Source organism: Zonotrichia albicollis, chromosome 1 (genome assembly GCF_047830755.1).
Source record: "Zonotrichia albicollis isolate bZonAlb1 chromosome 1, bZonAlb1.hap1, whole genome shotgun sequence".
NCBI lineage: Eukaryota > Metazoa > Chordata > Aves > Passeriformes > Passerellidae > Zonotrichia > Zonotrichia albicollis.
The window spans coordinates 107,634,882-107,657,320 of NC_133819.1; positions in this window are offsets into that span (position 1 = coordinate 107,634,882).

Below are 22,439 nucleotides of genomic sequence, written 5' to 3' on the forward strand. Positions count from 1 at the left end.
ATTCTGAGAAAACAACAGTGTTATTAGCTGGGGCTGTATTTTATCATATTATTGTGTGAACCTTCATTAGTTCTGATTCCAGGGGGCGATGCATAACTGTAAATTTTTACAACAGGACCAGACTGGTTTGCAATTTGGGAAACAGGTGGTCTAAAATACTTTCTCTAACCACACAAAAAAGGGGAAAAAGAGAAAAGTGTTCATTGCCTATCTTGCTTTTCAGATTTTCTCTGCATTTTTAGCAGTCACCAGTTAAATAAATGCATCTAAAGGGTACAGAAGTGCATCATTACAAAAGGGAATAATCACAGCGCTACCTGCCTTGGCCACTGGGTATAAATCATACTAATCCTACAGATTTCTAATAACTAGAAAAAGTATTTTCCTCCTCCTCCATGTAGTGACAGAGCAGAAGTTGTTCCTCAGTTTTTAATAGAATGGCAGATATTTCCCATAAGACTAAACCTTGTTTTCACTTTTTTTTACATCTGGTACGAGTCTCTACCTAAGAGTCTTGCAGAAGATGACTGATTTAAGGCAGGTCAAAACATCCATTAGAGGTAGCTCTATAAAGCACAGGGACACTGACCTCCCAAATTAATTCTGTAACTCAGGTTCAAATGCTTGGTGACACCACCAAGCACAACCAGGAAAAACTGTGGGGGATAAGATAATCACAACTGGCTGCATTTGCTGCTCAGTCCATTTCTCAGGACCAGACTGGCTTTGGCTGAGAAAATGCAGGTGTGGCTTAAGGCTCTTGCAAAAGGCAGCACCAGAGCACCACAGTCCCTCTGAGTGATGTGCCAGACCAGTTACTTGTTCAGTACTGACTCAGAAGAAAAGTAAAGTCATCTCCTGAGTAATCAACCCCACATCCTGAGGGATGTAATTGTATAAGTCCTTTGAGATTTCCCAGGAGCTTTTTTTCCTCACTTTTCATATGTGAGGTATGCCTACCTGAGGAATGGTGTATCTGGGCCTGGTGGCAGGGTGTCTGCAGGCAAGGGGATGAAGATTGGCAAGAGCACAAGGACTTGGACACACCCTGCACCAGCATCCACAGGCTATGACAGCTTCTGCCTTGCCCCCAGCAAATCCCATTTCCTCAATGGGAGCCCAGGTGAGTCAGAAGAGGCAGTTGGAGTGGCTGAAATCTCGTACAGATGGGATTACAGATGCTTGAAAGAGAACGAAAAGTTTCTTTATGCTTTAGTAAGTGATGGGGTATCAGAGCTGGCATGCTCTGGAGTTGGGATATTTAGCTGCGAAAGAGGTGAGACCCAGCATGACCCTGGGGGCAAGGAGGTCTGAGGAGGCACAATCTGCTACAGGGACGGTATGGCTATTGGCCCCTTCCTCTTAGCTGGATTACCTTCCTTGCCCTTCCTGGATATTTGGGGGGATGGTTATTTTTTGGGGTTATTTTTGTTTTGTTTTGGGGTTTGGGTTTTTTTGGTAGATAAAAAGAGCAGGTGTCACCATCATATTCAGGCCAAACCACTTCTTTGGGTAAGGAAACAACAGTAAAAGGGCATTTGATGTACCAAGGAGAGACCTCACTGTGGTTTTCTCCTCACGAGGGGAAGCAGAGGGACAGGTACTGACTTTTCACCCTTGTGACCAGTGAGGGAGCTCGAGGAAATGGCATGCAGCTGACTCAGGGCAGGTTTAGGCTGGGTATCAGGAAAAGGTTCTGCACCCAGAGGGTGGTTGAGCACTGAACAGGCTCCCCAGAGAAGCAGTCACAGCACCAAAACTGACAGAGTTCAAGAAGCATTTGGACAGCACTCTCAGGCACACAGTGAGATTTTTGGGGTGTTCTGTGCAGGGACAGCAGTTGGACTCTATAATCCTGATGGATCCCTTCCAGGTCAGCATATTCTATGATTCCATAATAATAATAAACAAGTTCTTCATTTTTATCTTTCAAAATACAGCAGCTTTCTTTTTTTTTTTTTTTAGTTTTATATGGAAAAACTATAATGTAATGGAAAAAACCCTAAATAATTGAAGAAATATGCCATAAACCGTCTGTAGCCTGGTCCAGCAGTACTAATTAAAGACCTTACATAAAGGAAAACAACCTTGGTTTCATAGAAAGAATAGAAAAGTTGAAATAATCTTCCTAAAGTCTTGAACCATACATTTGTTTTATGGTCTATTAATTGGGAATTTTCAAGGTTTTTTAGCTCCCAAGAGTCCCTACAGTTTCTGCAGTCAGAATCAAGTTCTATTTTAAGAAATAATTAACTATGAGACAACTGTTAATCTGATGTATTTCCCTGTTCAGTACACAAATAGAGTTATTAAATTCTCAAAACATAAGATGAATTTGTCTTCCTGTGCACATTTTAGATGGTAGCATAATGATCATTATATTTTTTAATTGTATAAAAATACAATTAAAGAATGACATTATTATGGTACCATCTAAAAAGTCATAAAACTGAAACCCTCCCATCCCCACTACTGCTGTTTTACTAATTCTCTGTGTTCTTTTCAGAGGAGAGTTTGGACTGGCGATGTAAGAAACACTAAGGCAGCACAAAAAGATAAGAAAGATATCCAAGGAAAAGGAGACAGGAGGATACTCAAGCAATGTCACAGGTTTCATGCTGTCTGTACATTTTGTCATAGTTTCTGCCTCTGCAGAGCAATACCTGCCCTCACTGACCACAAGACACATTCCTCAGGAAGATTAGAGATGATGAGTACATGAGCAGCTCCTCCTCTCTCAGGGATGCTTCTCTGACAGCTCTCCCTCCCATTTCAGCCTCACTGCCAGCAGCATTTTCATGAGAAAATGCTAGTTTGGCCAACTGCATCAATTCCACCAGAAACACCGAGAGAAGCCACGGTGGGTGTCCAGCCCCTCCAGCATGCAGCCTGCCTGCCTCCCTGCCAGACCAGTTCCTTGACTCCACAGTGCTTTTAAATTTCAGTTTCTCTGGAAATGCTGGGTTACTGAGTTAAAATTTAAAAAGGAATCTTTCTCCTGCATTATTATTTCTAACTGTTGCATTTGGGGCACTTAATTATTTAGAAGAGCAAGACCTGAGCTGAACAAAAAGTATCAGTACCCACAGACACTTGGCAAGCAACATGAATTTCAATATTTTCACAACAGTAAGACTAGTAATAATTCTTTAAATCCCCAGTTGATTGTTACTTTAAAACCACTGTATCATAGAAGTCTTTAGGCTGAAAAGATCTCTGAGATCATTGAGTCCCTAGGTACACATCAAGGTGTACAGCAAGCTGAATATTGAAAAAAGACATGCTGTTTATTGTAAGAGAAATTAATCCATTCAGGTTTACTGTGTAAATTATTTGCCTGTGAATCTGCTTCCAAATTAAACTTACTAAATTGAAAATTGAGTTCCTTCCCCGCTTACACTATGGATTCTTTTGTTTTTCTCAATTCTGTTGGCTGTTACGTTATAGTCTCAAACAGCATCTCCCAACTGCCTCACTGAGACTAACTGAATTTATTATATAATCTCATCTCCATTTCCAAAAAATCCAAGAGCAGTCGCAAAGAGCAGTCCTCTGAACTTGGCAGACAGTCGTGTGGGAAAGTCTTTAAACAAAAACAAAATTGTTTATGTGCTGGGAGAAGGAGCTCCGCGAGGAGATAACATGCGCCGTGAGCCAACACTGCCCTCAGCAGCGGAGCTGGGGTGGCTCCCACAGTGCAGGGGCTGCTCACAGAGCTCACAGAGCTGCTGCAGCCCCTCCACAGCCACCCCCAGCTCCTGCTGGGCACACGGGGACTGCTTTTGCATCAGGGAAGAGGCAGACTGGGCAAAACAGGCAGCCAAGAATGCCTGAAGGGTGAAATGGTTTCACACAAAGTCGCTTTGAATTTCTGGACTTCGAGGACATTTATATAAAACTTATGTTTTTCCTCAGAAATTATTTGAATTTGTAGCAGGGTTGGCTTCCCATGAGGTTTAATCACAAACCTTGGGAATTTTCATACTTGCAATCTAATCCCAGTTTTGACAAGACACACAGTCAAATTTTCTGGATGGAAAAAGCCTATACTTACTCAGGATGCTGGCACAAGAAGAATCCCCCAGTCAATTCCCACAAAAGTGGTGTTTAAAAACTTTCAAAGGGTGTCTGTATGATCTACTACACTGAATTAGTCCTAGAGATTTAGATTATGGGTATTTTCTCAAATAGGCACATTATTACCTCTTCTGGAGAGAAAATTAAAGAAGTGTGCCCTTGTGGCATGGCTGAGAACAAATGGCCACGTCCCGTGCTAGCAGGTGAACCTTTTGTACTGAAACCACAATCACCAGGTACCTGCTGGCACCTGAGTCGTGGCACAGACCACCAACACAGCAACCATGCACACACCTAGTCAGTGAGGTAAACAGAAGGGCTGCCCTGGGTAGTTTTGCTTACTTGAAACAGAGGAATCGGGTTAGCAGGCAGTGAGGGATTTGCAAGACACACGAGGACTGTTTTTGCCTCTTGCATGCAGGTGTCAAAAGGCAGTTTCAGGGCTATGCAGCTGTCTCAGGTATACAGATGCCACAGCAGTCACTGCTGTCACTGCAGGGTACAGATATCCTCTGTCCCACAGTTAGGTTTCCTAGTTAGCAGCAGCAGAGGCATAATTTCTGAATAATGTGATGTTAAGAGCTTTATATGAAGAAGAATTCCGAGAATCTAAACCTAAGTGGTGTAAACAGTCAAAAATTTTATCCCAAGGGGCAAAAGCTGAACATTTTCCAAAGAAGCTGTGTCTTCTTTGATTAGATTTTGCTCTAATCTTGATTGGTCATGAGTCATGAGAGAAGCTGATCTCCTCAAAATGCTATGCCATCTTGAAGCGTGGGTTTGTCTGGCAAAGGACTTGCATGTGGCTGGTCCTTCAATGTTGTGGAAGTCAACAAGCCCATGAACATTTCAGTGAGAAAACATGGAACTTTATTGTGAGCAAAATACAGGTGTCCCCCAAATCTAGATGTCCATTAACACATTTGTCATGGAGCTTTATAAGGAATCCAATTCAATTGCAAAGGGAACTCCCTAAATATGAATCAAATCTATCAGAAACAAAAGTGGACTGATAAACAGTGGAAGGTATGAAAAAAGAGAAAGCACTTGCCTGGAAAAAAAAAAACAGTGTCCAAGAAAGTCCATTTTATCTGTTGTCCAAACAACTGTAAGTTCAGATGCTCTGAAGATGACAGAGATGAGTGACACAGCCAGGCTGCCTTGACAGATATCATTTTCCAAGCCTCTCACAACCATCACTAGTCTCACAGGAATACTGTCCAGATAGCCCCTGTGTGAGTTCTCCAGAGCCATAATCTCACAGGAAGCCAACATCTGTATGTACTGAGATCCAGTGGACAGCATCACCTGAGGATGGTACCTCTGCAAGGAAGGAGATCTCTTAATGAATGAATGAATAAAGCTGATGCATGAGACTGCCACAGAAAAAAGGCCCAGAGACACCTTTTGTATTGAGCTGACTAAAGTATAGAACCTGGAAACGAAGGGATTGGATGGAAATCACAGAGCACCTTGAAGCCACTGGTTTTGTGGAGAGCTGTGACAAAGACTGTGGCATTATGGGGCCCTTATCCCATACCTTACACCGTGATGCATGTTTGGTTTGTGCTCAAGGCAGAATAAAACAGAGCCTAGTTTCCCACTAGATCCCCTAGCTTACCTTCCCTTGGCTGCTAACTCCCCTGACCTGTGGGCTCCATTGCAGTCACACTCCCAGCACACTTCACAGCTATGGGACAAGCATGGCTGGGACCATGGGCTGCACCAAGTGTAGAAGGACAAAAAAGTTCCTTTCCTGTGGAGCGAGGGGAAACCCAGCAAAGGGATTACGAGGGTGTGAGTCACCGTGTGCCTTCTGCATGACTCTGGGGACAAGGCGGCCTCTTGTTCCGGGGCTGGGGCAAAGTCACAGCTTCGCCTGTTATTATTGTTAGTCACAGCCCCAGCTATACAAAGTCCAGCAGAAACCACTCTTGCAAATGCCTCAACCTGAAATGTAAAATAAACACTAGGAAAATAGCTGCTACTTGCTTTTTCTAAATATACCCTTGAGGCCAGATCTGCTTCCACTGAAGTCAAGTCCAGTTTTGCAATCAGCAGCAGGGGCAGTGAGATCCAGGCCTTTATTTGGAAAGATGTTAATAATCAAATTGCAGTTTTAATTTGTCACCAAGGCAGAGGTGTGATAAGACATTTTTGTTGCTGCTATAAGTAGCTCTGAGAATTTTCAGGGGCTGTTGTAGGTGCCAAAGACTTTGTGACATCCTGGCATGGCAAGGAAGGGATTCTGTGACTCTGGCATATGTCCTTGCTACAGGGAGGTGAAGAAATCCCTCTGGTCCCCCTCTGAACACCAAGGAGAGGCTGCAAGAGGAGTGGGCATAGAAAAACAGGAAGGTTGGAAGCTATAGGTCAGCTTCATTCAGTGATCTTATCAATATTTTCAGTGACTCATCTGTGACTTTTTTCCTTCTGAGATTTTTATGATGTATTCACTTCCTTCATTACCATATAAAGAGGGGGAATTTCAGCATGAAAGGTGGAAAAGTGCTAAGTTAAGGCAGTTAGAAAAACAAATGTTTTTAGCTTTAGCAAACTGCTGGGTCAAATCCTCCCACATTCATGGACTTTCCCAAATTCATGGCTTCATTTCATGGTGGTATATGCTGGATTGTGTTGGCAGAATGGATGACGCAGGCTCTAGATGGTCACTTCCCAAGAACTGTGTTTCTGTGATAAGCACATTTCCACTGCACCATGTCATCCACCATGTATCCAGCACAGTTCTAATTGCTGTGGTGTCAGCTGGAGCATTTTGAGTTGTTGCTGGAACCCACCTGGGAAACAGGGCCAGAGGAAGAGATGAGAAGGAGAAAGAGACTGCTACATTTACACGTTTCAACTCAATAGGTGCTTAGGACAAACTCTGGGAGGCATCCAGAGCTGGAAGAGCAGAGTCACTCCCGAGAACAGTTCTGACACAGCCTGTATGTCTTTTAGCACGTTGCACATATTGAAAGTGAAGACTGGTCAGCTTTGTGATTGACTCCAGAAAGAGTCAGTGTAAGTTTAGCCAGACTTATTAGCTCCAATTCAGCCCTGGCTTTGCCAGATCCAACCTGCTGTTTGCACAATCTCTTAGGTATTTCTGCACTCTGATCCAAGAGGGTGTATTAGCTAATGTGCAACTCAAAGTATGTTTGCAGCACTGCAGCCACAAGGATAAATTTTGCTGGAGCCAGGGCGTACTTAGGTGTTGCCACACAGAGTTCACTAAAGCTTTGGACTGGATCCTGGAACAGTGTGCTTGAGCACATGAGTACAGATGGACCCCCTTACACTGTGCCAGCTAAGTGTCAGGGCCTTTGCAGCACAGTTAATCCACAACCTGGATAAACTGCTTGTGAATAATTGAGAATTCATTGTACACCCACCTAGCACCTCTCTTTTATGGCAGGATAAACACTTCTCCATAAAAGTACTTGTAAAAGTGAATTCTACCATTATGAACACTCACATTTTATATATATTTCCTTGATGTTTGGGTTTTTTTTAAAATTGTAACATGAATCATGCCTTTTACTGCAGTTGAAGGTACAAACTTCAAACACTGTAGGAGCAGAAGCATTTCACCTGAAGAGCTTAACTTGCAGGGCACACCCAGGCAAGTAAGCAGCAGGATTCAAATCACAACTTTACAAAATCTAATCACAGGAAAGTGACTCCTGGTAATTGAAGGCTTAATTTTCTGCCTTTGGGCACTGTCCTCCAGCTCTCACGTGTCATTTAACTGTCAGATATTCTGTTGGCACCTGGACAGTTGTATAGGTTTTACAGTTCTGTGTCTGTCTACTGAGAAACAATCTACTGCATATAAAAATATGAATTTAACAGCCTCAGAGGTAAGGCTTTCCTCCTTTGTCCATCTAATAGATTTGAACTAAATTCATTGTTGGAAACATTACAGTGCTCTAGAAAATAAAGCTCAAAAGCAGTTTGAAATAGTCGGTACAGTCAGTGGAGTCTGAGCCTGCAGCCCATGTTTCTGTGGTCCAGCAATTCCAGAGCCAGCGACTTTGAGTCCTTAGCTGCATCCCTAGCACTTGGGATTTCTAATCACTGGCCATGCAAAGTTAAAAAAATTATCCAAGTTACTTTCCAAGTTATTTTCCAAAACTTCAAGACTTCAAGCAAGACTTCAAACTCACTTTTCCTGAAAAGATGAGGAGGATTCAGCCCAGAATGACCAGGTGACATAATCTCTCTAGGCACCAGGGAGTGCAACACTGTCACAGCCCCTCTTGCCCTCTGTCTCAAAGCTGTGAAATTTCCCTAATATCCATAAGGACCAGGAATTTCCAGCTAAGGTGCTGACATTGGATGGGTGGCTCTGGTGAGCATTTTATGACAGTCTTTGTAGTCATTAACAACCTGACTGAAGATTATTTGCCAATAGCTCAAATACACACCCTTTACAGAGGAAAAAAGGCTGGTTAGTGGATTTAACTGGGAACAAAACATCAGTTACAGGAGCATATCATAAAAACAAAGTTTGAGTTAAAGAAAAATTTCCATGAAGTCATGAAAACATCCATGGTTGTATTCCTTGATATATATGTGATACGGGGCCAAGAATGGAAAGGGAGGGGCAAGAGGTGGTCTTTGTCAGTTAACATCATTTAAGTGGCTATCCTCTGTCTTTGCAGTTTTCTGCTTCATTTTTTCTTCATGTAAAAATTTGCTCATGTGCCCATTGCTTCTTACACTGAAGATGAGGTAAGGGGAGAAGACATAAACCAATTTTCCTTGAGTAGAAATTGTTACAAAAAGCTCTGAAAGAGACCGGCCGCAGTGACAGCCGAGGGCATGCCACCACCTGTTTTCAGCAACATGGTGGTGTTAATTCCTTCTCTTTACTCTCACCACTGTTCCTATCCCCACTGAAAAATAAAATAAATGCCTTTGTTGTTTACAGTCTGCACTGAGGGCAGGCATCAAGGTTGATTGCAGGTTCATGGTTGCCAGCCAGCCTCCCTGCTCCAGCAGGTGCCAGGCACCCTGAATTACTCCCAGTGAGTAAGCTGATGAATTCTTATTTCGTCTGGGAGGCAACTGCCTCCCTCCCTCCCTCCACAAGGAACATCCCACGTATAATAAAGGTTTATAGTCAACCAGAGCAAGACTTCAAACTCATTCCTTCCAGATTCATTCATGACAAGGGTGGGGATGCTAGACTGCTCAGCAATGTTTAACTCAACAAATACTAAAATCTCCAGAGCAATGGCCCTTTATCACCCATGCTTTCTTTAGATACAGAATCAAAGACCTAGCAAGAAGGTCCTGCCAGGTTATGGTTATCAGAACTGGAAGAGAAGCAAGCTCTTTTGTGACCGAGTTTTTAATCAAAATAGAGTAAAACACAGTAGAAAATGCAAGATTCTGGAGGGGGGCTCTGGCCTTAACATGGAAAGCAAGGCAGCATTGTCCCAAAAAGTTAATTTTTAATTATATAAATAATTATATCCTATATGTGTATTTATATATTATATATTTATATAATATATTGTATATTGTAGAAATAAATTTTAATTATATAAAAATTTTATTATATAAAATAAAGTACTTTATCTATTAAAATAGCTTCACATGTCCTACTCCACAAGGTAAGGAGACATAAAACATCATGTTAAGGAGAGTGCTGCTAATGCATCAGACTCAAGCACCTGCAGTGTGCACATCTGAACCACAAAGCCTGAACAGTAAGAACCTTTATTAGCTATTTCTGGTTATGAGAAAAAAGGAGTATTCAATTTCTTCAAACAAAACAGAAAGAAAGACTATCTTATTGCATCTGAGCAAGATCAATGGCTCTCCATTGCAGAGGACCATTTTCCATGTCCTTCAAAGAGGACTTGCAAATGGCCAAAACAAACCCTTACACTGTCCTGCTTCATAAAACTGACATAGCTGCAGCACGTCAAATTTCATCAAGTATCACTTTGGAGGTAGCAAGCAGCAGCAGAACAGGTTAGAGAGCAGAGAAACTTGTTAGTGTCAGAAGGTCTGCATGGAGAGGGATCATGCAGAACTGAAACAAAATTGACATAAACGCTTTCAGATTTTGACTACTGATTTTGACTACTCACAGAAATGCTAGAAAGCAACAAGTGGCATGGGTCTCTCCAGTATGAATTCTCCAGGATTTTGTAAGCTGGGAAATCTCACTAGGTGAACAGAGATTTAAACTACCCTCATTAAAGGAAATTCGGGGGGGGGGAGGAGAGATCATCTTGCATTATTTTATGTTTCAACTGGAAAACTGATTCACAGCTTCTGAAAATAAATTTTCAGGGGTATTGTTGACAATTAGGGGTTTTGAACCTGGAAACAACTGGTTTCAGTGTCTTCCATTTCTGAAATTTGTCTTCCTTTTGTCCTAAAAGGCTCCTGTGTATTTAATTCCTAAAGTCTCGAACTGTGAACAGTATCATGTCTTGGGCTAGCACACTGCAAGGCCCCAGCACATTTTCCATCTCAACATTTTCCTAATTTTCCACATTAGACATAACTGAAAAACACCAATTTAATTTTATGAATATTTCTGAATTTTGGTCTTCTGGCATGGAATGAAGGCCTTAAAGATGTGTCAAGAGAAAACTGCCTGTCCCAAAACCACCAAGAGTCAGGGAAACTGGGCTGGGATGAAGGACAGAACTATATTTCAAAAACCTTAAATGCACCAGATTTCTTGAAGTCTTTACCCTGTTTCTGTCAGCTCCAAGAAGGGGCCCTAAGGAAGATGTGAGCTGTACTTTCTCTTGACATGAAGAAGAAAGAAAAGTCACTGTAATAGACACAAGTTTACAAAATGGATCAGGCTATCTGAAACAAGACTTTATTTTGATAGGAAAAGGTGGAGAAGGGTGTAATTAGAAAATTTACCTGGTTCCAATAGGAATCTTTTTGACACAAAAAGACAAGCATACCAAGTTTCATGGTGAACTTGTGAAATGAGAGAATATCACTGAACACCTATTGCAAAACCCCAAAACAATTCCCTTTATGTAAGCTGGACTTGCAGCAAGCTCTCCAGTGTGTTCTTGAAGGGCCACATAGGAAGAAGTCAGGCAGGAATGAAAGATTTGCTGACAGATTTGGGGAACTTTGTACCAGAAGTAGGATGTGGTATCAGGCCTCTTTAAGGACAGAAGTGCTCCATGTGAGGTCACAAGATGAAAGACAGTCTTAGGTACTCTTATTTATGAGCTTTTAACTTTACAGTGCATTTAAAAATCAGAGTTTACAAACACTGAAAAAAACCAAAAAAAGATTATTTCTTTTGAAATTGGCAGCTGTGGAAGTAGGAGGAAGTATTACGCGCCCACCTTGCTCCGTGCCTGGCTCGGAAGATCCTGGCTCATTCCAAAGGAAAGAGTCAGTGAGTGTGGTACTACCCGCTGGAGCTACCCAAGCTGAGTCTAGGAGAGCAGCACTTCCCGGCATGGACCTCTAAAGCAAGAAATACTGCTGCATTATTTTTTTCCAAGAAGCCCCAGAGTTTGTTAATTTTCATTTGCAGAGCATCAGGAAACCATTCCTGCCAAAACTAATCAGCAGCTATCACCTGATGTTGAAGGATACCTTTAGACTCCTCTGGACTTGGCACCCTCCAGACTGGTTTGTCAGACCCCATAAATTTAAAAGAAATTTAAGAAAAAAATACAAAACAAAAAAAAAAAAAAAGAAATACCCTGCTGAACTTTTCTGTTTTGCTGTTCTTGTAACATATATGAAACAGATCTGACAGGAGAGTTTCCTTCAGCTCATATCTCAGCAGTAAGTAAGGGTATGGGCTTTTTTTCTTTCTTTTTTTTTCAACAACTTTTACTAAAAATAACTCTTTTAAGACTATGGAAGGAGATTTCCAGCCATGTAAGTTCAGATGTGCCTGTGTTCATTCAGAAGGTTGATCTGGATTTAATATGCGCAGCCCTGTCAATACCGTGTTAAGCCCTCTGGCACCAGAGGGTCCAGGCAGCCTCTCTGTATTGTATCCCAACCTCAAGCATCAAGAGGGGTGTAATCCATCACATCAGCTCTTGAACCAAAACTGCTGCAATTGTATGCTCTCAATATAGGCCCATTAACCTATCAAAAGCATTTGAGAAGGAGTGTAATGTTGTCAGTTATTGTTCACGGGGGAGGAGTGAAGATAACTCTTATCTTGCAAATAGATTCATGCAAAACCAATTGCAGTTTGTGTTTCTCTAATTGATTTAACCCATTTTCTAGTCTATGAAAATTCCAGGGTCGAGTGCTCACACACACACACACAAAGGGTAATGCCATTTCCCAAGAGTGGATTAGAGGGACAGCCTGTGCCTGGCCCACTCCAGGAGTGCAGAATCTAGTCAGCCACAAAGAGCCAAGCATGTTCCCAAGAAAGGCAGGAAACACCAAAGGAGATGAAAAAGGTGGCAAAGGCAGTTCCATTCATACCAAACAGCAATGGATGTGGCAGTGTTAATATTCACATCTCACTTAGGTGCTTCCATGCATCAGCAGCAGTTAGAGGTAAGCTGCACCCCAGAGCACTTTTTGTTTCCACAAAATAAGGCTGGAGAGTTCAATAGCCTCCAATTACCTAGTCATCGCCTTTGCAAACAGGATGACTCCCTGGCACTCAAAGCAGTCCTCTATTGGGAAATAATTGCTACAAGTAAGAATAATAGTTTGCTAAGCTTCACTGAAACAAAGAGAAAGGGCTCCAGATCAGGTAAGCCTGGATACAAAATGTTCAGAAAATTTCCTGTCCTGTTTACAAAATGGGAAGTATGCCCTGTAAGCCCTCACTATGGTGGAGATCTAGAAGAGGGGATCATTGTAATTGTGACAGTTCTTATGCTCCTTGAGTAATCAAGAGAGAAAGCATCCATATAACTTAAATCTCTGTCATGATGAGATAGGGATTCTTAGAAGCCCTCCTTGTCAGGGGCAATAGTTCTCCTAAATTAGTCACCAAACAAGTGTCTGCAGTTAAGCAATGTCCATACGTGTTATCTGCACCTTCCCAGGTAATCCAGGGTTCTCTGAGGTTTTGCCAGTGCTGGCTCCGAGCTGATCAAAGCACAGATGGGCCTGAGTCACCCTTTTCCAAGAGGCACAGGAAAAGAGCTGTCCTGCCCAAAGCCGGGGATGGGGCAGCCATTTCCACACTCCCCACATAACAGAGAGGCCTTGGGAGAGCTCAGCTCCTCACCAACAACACCCTCAGCAGCATTCAGACCCTCATCAGCTCTGTGTCCCACAGAGGAAACAGAAGGTCCGCTGGCTCACGCTGGACAACTCGGAGGAGCATTTTCTGAGTGGACATGACAAATTCAAATCTCTCTGTCTCTCTTTGCCTTGGCACACCATACTGCACAGCCTCCTCCCAGGTGACCACCCAGCCTCTGCCATGACTGCCAGAGGAGAGTGCATGATGACACAGCCTACATTCTCAAAAATAAGGTCCTGTCCCTCCTTGTGACTCCTCCCAAAACAAATCTCCTGGTGACTTTTTTTCATTGTTGCTGGATTCCTTCTGTTGTGATGACTTACACATGTCACAGAGGATGCTGCTCCAAAACTAATAGGACAGATTCTTCTTTGAATATTTGCAGTCTTGCAGTCTATTTCCTTGGTTTAAGCAGTGTAGCAGTGAAACTGTGTTCATCTTGTACTTTGCCCCAAACCATGTTGAAGTCACCACTGCTGGGGAATTCCTGGGCTGCTGGATGGGAGGTCAGACCTACCAAGGCAAGCCTTGTCTCCTTTCTTCTGTCACTACATCCTTCCTTGCCCATGTTGTAGTTGTGGAGGACTGTATTTTACTCTGTTTGTTTGTTCATTTGTTTGTTTATTTTTAATTCCAGGGAAAAAAAAGCGCCATTCCTAAGATATTTCCATTTGCTGTGGAGAAGGACTAGAAATACAGACATTTGGAGAATGAAAGCTTGGAATCTCTTTAAGTTCCTAGTTCTCTCAGATGAGTGGGGCCGGTGGATGCAGACTGCATGGAGCCTAAGGGCCAGCTGTGTACAAAAGGGCAGAGGCAGTTCCTGTATGTGACACATAGCAGGGCTTTTGGACGAAGGGATGTAATTTTTATGTGAAACTGTTCCTTAGCTGTATATTTCTTTGTCCTCTGCCCATGGGAATAATGCTATCAGGCCAAGAATGAAAGACCCCTTTAAATTTCTCCGTGAAAATAGATTTGTTGTTAGTATTTCTTCCTGACTGGAGAAGCTGACAGGTTGAGGCAATACTAAAAGCTTCATGGCAATGAAGAAGGGTACCTGAAATCTGAACATTTTTAAACACACACAAATACACACTCCATTGAGGGCTACCCTTTCCAAAATGAGGTGGCATGGGGGGGGTGTTCAGATAAAATTACTTCAGTAATTCCTCCCTGTCCTATAAACTGAATTGATAAGATTTAAGCTAACATTTCATCTTGACATTACTAACACATGTGTGTGAGCATTCAGTTTACACTTTCAATACAGTCTGTCAGATTAGATCTGTATACCTGCTACCCAATAACAAGGGTACTATTGATTTTTCATTATATTCAAGTATTTGTTTTCTTCACTTGAGCACATTCTATTTATTTTGGCATGGCTAACAGAGAAACCAAAGCAACTTAACCTCTTTTCAGAGAGAAGATTTAAGACTTGACAGGCTTTAGAGTTTCAACAAACTGTTTGTTCCCATAGTGGTCTGTAACAAAGAATTGTTCTGCTAATTACTTTATTCACTGTTTATTCACTTCATTTTATAACTAAATCTGCAGTGCAGAGTGCAGGCAGAGGTGGTCTGCAGGTTATGGAGCAACTTCCAGAAAAACTTGAAATGTACTAGCAATGTGTTTTGTGATCTTGTGGCTGAGTTCTGAGGCTCAGTGAGGTACCCACCTGGCATCCTCCATCTCAAGTGTCATCCTGCTTTCTACTGCAAAAGCATCTGCAGTGAAGAGCAAAAGCAGTTTATAAAATTATTTATACTCAGTAGGAGTTTAGCAATAAGTGTTGTCAGGTGGTTTAATGAAAATAAAAAAGGATCCCAAACCTGTTTGTTGTTTTCTGATAAAACCCTTGATTTGACAATTACCTATTCTTCCAGCAGCAAGTAGCATCAGGTGATGTGGCTGCTTCCCAGCTAGATGGAAGTGGACAGGTTCTGTCCATGGCAACCCATTTGGGGCTGGCATTGCCCAGGGAGAGTGGGGATCGCTCAAAGGCTGCAGTAGCTGGTTGCCCTCTCTCCTGATCCACCTAACATTTTAATAGCAATAGTGCCTGTGGGGATTGGTTTAGACACTACTGGCCACCCCGTGCAATATTCAGAATTAATTAAATCTGAGGACACTACAAACACATGTATATTTGAAAACACATTTTCAAGCACATGAACGTTTGAAAAGTCTTAACCATGCCTTTCTCTCCCTCCTGGAGGCGGATGTGCAGTGGTGTGCTCCTATAGTGGCACCTAGTGGGGAGTGCTGGGGAGATGGGCAGATGGGGAGAGCAGGCTGCGCTGACAAACACGCTCACCCTGCCAAACACCTGGGACACTTTTTTTTATCCTGGTTCTTCAGAAGCGCTGCTGGATTAGCACATTTTTAGCAGGTTTACTTCTCGCTGCTCATTTTGCAGCCTTACTCTTCTGTCCAGCAGCTATGCCAGATTCTCTCCTGAGAGTCCTCAGCATGCCAAGCCATTGCTCCCAGCCAATTCTCTGGGACTGTACCCTCCTTCCTACAAGCTGGCATTCCCACCTGTGATCCTCTCCTCCCGTGGTTTTTGCTGGATCCCCTCCCAGTAGCCAATGCACTTTTCCTCCTCCAGGTCCCCCTGCCTTGACCTGGGCCTTACAGGTCTCTCAGGAAGGCTGGTGACCACTGGTGCTGCTTCCTGCCTTGGAGCCTGCGCTCCCTCTCTGGCCTCAGAGGAAAGGGCTGCCTCTTACCCAGCAAAGGACTTCCTCCACCAGTTCCCATCGCCCTCAGGAATCTTGTGTCCCACAATTGTCCCATTTTAGCTGAAACAGCAGAAGTCCCAACCTACCACTTCTCCCAAGGTCCACCCTGTGTCGTTAGAGCATCTGAAAGGAAACACTGCAAAGACAGGACGTTCTGCCAAAATACATTTATCTTCTTCTTCTTACCATCTTTACAAAAAGGACAACTCTCCTGAGGAATCTCCAAAGTTGGTCTCAGATACACCAACCCAAATTAGACCTCCTGAGTATCCCAGTGATACCAACATAATTGTATTTGCTCTATAGTCCCTCTGGTTTATACCACAGCAGTTAAGGCAAATATTTGCAAGCATTTAAAGCAGCAAGAGCATTTTCAAGCTCAGCTTCTTCCAGCAAGGAACTGGACAACAGGAGGGATAGGTGAATTGCAGTCCTACAGGACAGCTGACCACCAGACAAATGTGCTTCCCAAGCATGGCACTGTTTTACTTCTAAATTCAGTGAGGAGCAACAGAAACACCTGCTGATTCCCTAGGGTTATTTCTTGTCCCACCAAGGATTTCCTAAACTTCTCTCACTTGAGCTAGAAGTGCAGTCAGAGGGTGATGTCTTTCCTTGTGTCTACTCATTCATTTTCCATTGTGGAAGAAGTCTTTGCTTCCATCTTGAAGGAATCTTATTGTTGGTTATGTTGTTAAACAGCCCTCCATACCTCATGGCCTGGAGCCATGATTTACAGCCTGTTTCTGTCTCCACCGTGATTCAGCTGAGTTTTCCATTGAGCAGTCGATGTGAATGCTGAACCTATTCAAGCCTAGCAGCATTTCTGTGATTCATTCAACTTGAGGAAACACTGGAAATTTATTAGGATGTCTTTACAGTCCCGGAAATTGCTATGGGACTCTGTCAGTAACAAAGGAACAGGAATGGCCCACAATTTTATTGCTCTTTCTCATCTGCATTAGATAATGTGGCCTTTGTCTTTGTTTTGGTTTTTTAGTCAAACTCTGTCATGGGCTGAAGCTCTGTGAGACTTCCTGATCCTGCAATTTTATCATAAGTTTCACTATTATTTGGTGCTTTCTGCAATGCTCCAGCTATTGGAGTCACTTGATTTTTCTACCTGAGAACCTGGGTTTCATGAAGAAATGAAAACTCCATGCCTTCCAACAGCGAAGAGCAGCAATAAAACATTAACTAAAACTACTCCCAGGCCAGATGGCAAAGGAAAGCTAGATCTCATGTTTAAGTTTCAGGACTTTTTTACACCACGGATTTTGGCCTGTGATTTCTGAATCTCTGAGTGCTGTTGGGGATGTTAACTGAAAGAAAAGGGAGAAGGAAAAGAATTCACTTACAGTTCTTTATCCCTCTGTTTCCAGCAGCCTCAAGCCACCTTAGCACACCAGCTGAAATCAGAGAGTGGTCAGCAAGTTTGGCTTATTTTTTTCCCTTTCCGGCTCTATCCTCCAACCTAGAGAGGCAGGTATCTGCAGAGGCAGCTGCTCTGCCCTCTCAGCAATGTGTCACACTGGACTTCCCTCCCCTGATGGCTGCCAGAGCAGCCGTAGCCAAGCGGCAACAAGGCTTGGGATTAAGGTAGAAATTTTTTTCATAGTTTGGAAAAGAGGAGCCTGGCTTATGCAGATGGCTGCACCCAAGGCACAGAGTCCTGGGGAGCTCTGCCATGTGTGCCTTTGCCCTTATCTCTCCCCGACAGCGCTGCTGGGTGTCAGTCACAGCGGCGCCGAAGGCCTGCTGGCTGCTGACACCCAGGGACAGATGTGGGGAGCTGTGAGCCCTGGCCATGCTGCAGAGACAAGGCACAGCAGGAGGGCTCACGCTCGCCCCTGCTGAAGGCCCAGATCCACTCTGAAGATATCCTTGCATTTAGCCAGCCAAGGAGAAGGGGATCCCATCACATCTTTCCCTCCCTCACTCCCACTGGGAGCTGGCACATCCCGGGCTGTTCCTGCCAAGGCCACACAGAGAGTGGGCAGGCTGTGCTTGCCCTGCACCAGCATGGTGAGTGCAGCATCCCATCTCCCATGGGTGTCTTCCCTGTGCAGTGGGGTTTAGTTCAGCACTGCACACAGCCAGAGAGGAGAACACGATGCAGCCTTAGCATCCATGGCAGGGAACTACACCACTTAAACCACCGAGTCAACCTAGTGCTCAGGAGAAAGGTACAAACCACAGTTCTGGGAACACCATCCTTTCAGGTGACTGGTCTCTTTCCAAAATACCCATAGCAGCGATATCAGGGCCAGCAGTGCTCTCGTTAAAGGAAAAAAAAAATCTTCTCGAGTAGTGCATAGTAGCCCACAGTCTTGGCTCAAAGCTCTTTCTGTAATTTAATACAAGATGTAATAAACCGGTGTTACATAGAAAGGGAGGAAGCAGCAGAGATAACAGGGTGGCATTTGGGATACATAGATCTTGAGCTTCATGGCTGTGAATCCTTCAGGCTGAGATTTTCAAACAGCCTTAGGTAGTAGGATTTACAAAAGGATGGACTGAAAAAAAAAGGCATAACCCATTTTTTCCCTTAGTATTTTACAATATCCATAACCTTTTGAACCCTCTACTCACATTCATGACTACTTACTCCAACAAGGAGTCATGTTATGTGCTGCAAAAAGAAGCCTGCTTGTTTTTAAGACATTTGGTTGTGTTTCAAAATAGCATAAAATCTTTTTAGTTGCTGATATAGAGAGGCCACAGTTAAACAAAAAGACTGATGGATTGGAACTCAAAGGGAAAAGCGGCCTTTAGGGATACCAAACAATGTTCACACAGCACTCAGTTATGAAGACTTCATTATGTACAATTTAAGTTTATACATACCAAATGTTCTTGAGTCAGCAAAACAAGAGGGACTGCCTCATTCCAGAAGATCTTTTTTCCACCCTTACGATGGATTTTTTAAAATAAAGGATCATCAATAACCATGACAGGATTCCCTCAGAGGATGGACATCCCAGCATGCCATGAAGTTGTCTCTCCCGAGAAGAATTTGCACAGGCTTGAGGGAAATCATAAACTATTTAGGAGGAGTGAGATTCACAAAGCCCTCCCAGCCAGCTGCATCACTGCTTGTGAGCAGGTCCTGGAGGACAGCTAAAGACACTGGAGCCCATCAAGGAAAGTCAACAGTCAAGAACCTTGCCCAGTTGTGAACAGATGGGAAAGACAGAGGATGAATCAGAAGACAAAAGAGAAGAGTGGGGAAGTTGAAATCTCCTCATGCTCTCTAAACATTGGCTTTGGGAATGTACACTATGTGCATATATTGCTTACTATATAACAATACTTGTGTCCAAAGCTTACAGAGGCAGTCACCAAATAAATTGAAGGAGATTTTAAGAAAATGACGAAACTTGCAGCCCTGAGGAGCCTTTGCTGAGGAGCTGCACCAGTTAAGGGTGGTTAATGTATTTTACAGATACTGCTGTTCAGATACAGGTTCTGTATCTGCACAGGTACCACAGGTACTGCTGGACAGATACTGTAGATATTGCACCACAACACCAGCAGTGGTTCATGCCAAAGTTTGTCCAAGGCCTTGATGAGGAGGTCAACAAAAGAACTGAACTAGGCTGGAGCTAGCTTTAAAACTGACCAGTTTGCTGAATACTCCAGAGTCATTTTGTGTCAGAACAGGAGTCTGGCAGTGGCAACTCTCTCCCCACCATTCAGACACTTACCCCACCCCTTGCATTAGAGGTGTGCCCACCTCTGACTACAGCTCACATAAACAGCAACAGCTCACTGATAAGATAATAAAACCAAATGATTTGTATTAGATGGCAGCTTAGTCCATCTTTCAAAGAAAGCCATTCAGTTAGGCACAAAAGTAGCATCCAAACCAGCAGCCTGTTTTCCAAGAACCATTAAGCAGCAGGTATATGCCCTGCATAGTTCCAGCATACATATATATATATATATATATATATATATATATGTATATATATATATATATCTCCCATATTTGGGAAACTGACTTGACTTCAGGCTTTTTTTTTTCCTTTTTTCTCTGTTTTTTTTCCCTCCCTTTTTTATTAATCTTGGCCATAAATTCTATCATGAATGAGTCAAAACCCCATCTGCTCTAAATTTACACTTGATTTCATGCACAAATAGGGTTCACACATGTAAGTCCTGTCATTTGTGTGTTCCCAGAGGCAGTGCATAAATTACCTGTGCACAAAACAAGAGGTCGGTCAGCTTTACCTCGTGCGCTGCTGAGTAAGTGCACATCAAAGGGCATATTGTGCTCCTGGAATGAGAATGAGGAGTCCTGACATGGGTCTCCAACTCCACGGAGAAATGCTGCTTTCCTTGGGCACAAAGAAAGCCCCTAAAACCTTTTTTAAAAGTCTGCCAGAATTATTCAGCCAGTGGAAAGTTCAGAAGGAGCCAGGGCTTGGGCTAGCACTAAAAACTAAACAGTAGATCTCACAAAGTTGTTTGAAACCTGGTTTTGGTCTTAGAACAGGCAGTAGATAGAAATAATGTCCATTTTATAACAGAGGTGTGAGAAGTTTAATGTGAAGTTAAAATGCTTCTATGTGATCAGTGTGAAAGGAGGTAAGACATTCAAAACCTGTTAGATGGAGACTATCAAGCTCTGTAAAAATCACAGGGTAAACACAGACCAGACAATGTGAAGTTCAATATGGAATGCTCCTGCAATTGTGCTATCTGCAAAAGGGTGTTCAGCAGCACAGGGAGTGTCATGTCACTCCTTCAGTCCCTTTTCTAGGTGAATTTTTGTTGGAAGACAAGTGCTTTGAAAAATTTGGCATCTTACTTTGGCTATTTTATGTTCTGGTCATAATCTGTACAAAAAGCAGGATCTTAGTGAGAATTGAGGAAGGAAAAACACTGACTCTGAGTGGATCTTTCCCAGATAAATAAATTAAAAGCATAGTAAAACACAATGACTACCACAGCTTGTAAATTAAGGGAGTAACTGGTGCATAGTGAGGCACTGATGTATAGCCTGGAGGAGGAACAACTTCATCGAAACTACAAACAATTCATTTTTAAAAAAATACTTTGAAGAAAAAAATTGTCTCCAGACCAGCTTGTGAATAAAGCACACCAAAAGGCAGCTCTGATGCTCCATTAGCAGCACAAAAATGGAACTGCCCTCTAAGTCTGGCATAAAATTTAATTACTTTTTGTTAGAAATATAGTTGTTTTGACATCTCAAGCTAACTGCTCTAGTGCTGCTTGGACAATACTCAGCGCCAAAAAATACAGTGCCCTTCACAGGCATGTGAAGCTGTTTGAATGGAGCTCAGGCCAGGCTCTGCTCTGAGCCCTGTGGGACTGGCAAAGGCCATCAGCCCACACCACACTTCTGCTGCCTGAGCTGAGCCATCCTGACCACGAGGTAGCACCTCCAAAGTGAGACATTGGTCAGAGCCACCTGGCTGTCTCTGAGTGGTGACACCCTGTGGGGTGCACCTCGTGTCATCTGGCCACGTGGCCCATGGGAAGAGGGAATTAGTTTTGATTGTCTTCATTTCATCCATCGTTCCATCCCCAAGGCCAAAGCCATCACGTTTAAGTCAGCCTAGCAGGATCCCTCTGGTGACCTGATGAAAATGGGAGTCACAGCTTCAGAAAATGTGCAAGCAACAGAGCTAAAGATTCACCAGATTAAAGTGGGGGGAAAAGAAAGTCCAACATCTCTCCCTCCAAACTGGCCACAGCCATTTGTGCTAAAGCAACAGTGAGATTCCCAAAGTGGTCATGAGAGGCTAGGCACAGCCCTAAAGGCCTTCAAGAAGATTTCGGTTTCTGGATGTGTTTTCTGGAAGTAGTTTTTTATTTTCCTCACAGATGTTCCTTTCTTCCAAAATCCTGAGGGATTTTATTTTCCTTTTTCCCCCCTTTTCCTCAAGGATAACAAACAGTCTCATTTGCAGTTTCCTGTTACATTTTATGTTTGTTACTTCTAAAAGATACAGAAAAACTGTCTTCAAGTCTTACTCAAGATCTGGACGGAGTTTCAACTGCTTTAAAAAACAAAGTTTTGGCCTAAACTTACTTCACATTAAAAGTCAGACTGGTGATTATTTATCATTAAATGTCTTGCTTCCTTTATGAGCAGAATTTTGTGAGTGCTGCTTTAACAACCACATGGGTACAAGCGTGGAAGTCCATAGTGACTAAGAGATTTTACAGAGGCAAATGTGTGTCTGGGTAGGTTTTTTCAGATGTTCAGATGTAACCTATACATGTGCAGGATGCAGGTAGGTACAGTCAAAATCTACATCTCAGTCTTATTCAGAAATAAAAGTCATAGAGTAATAGGCAGAACTTGGCGAGACATCTTCCTTGGAGTTCAAGTAAGGAAGACTTTG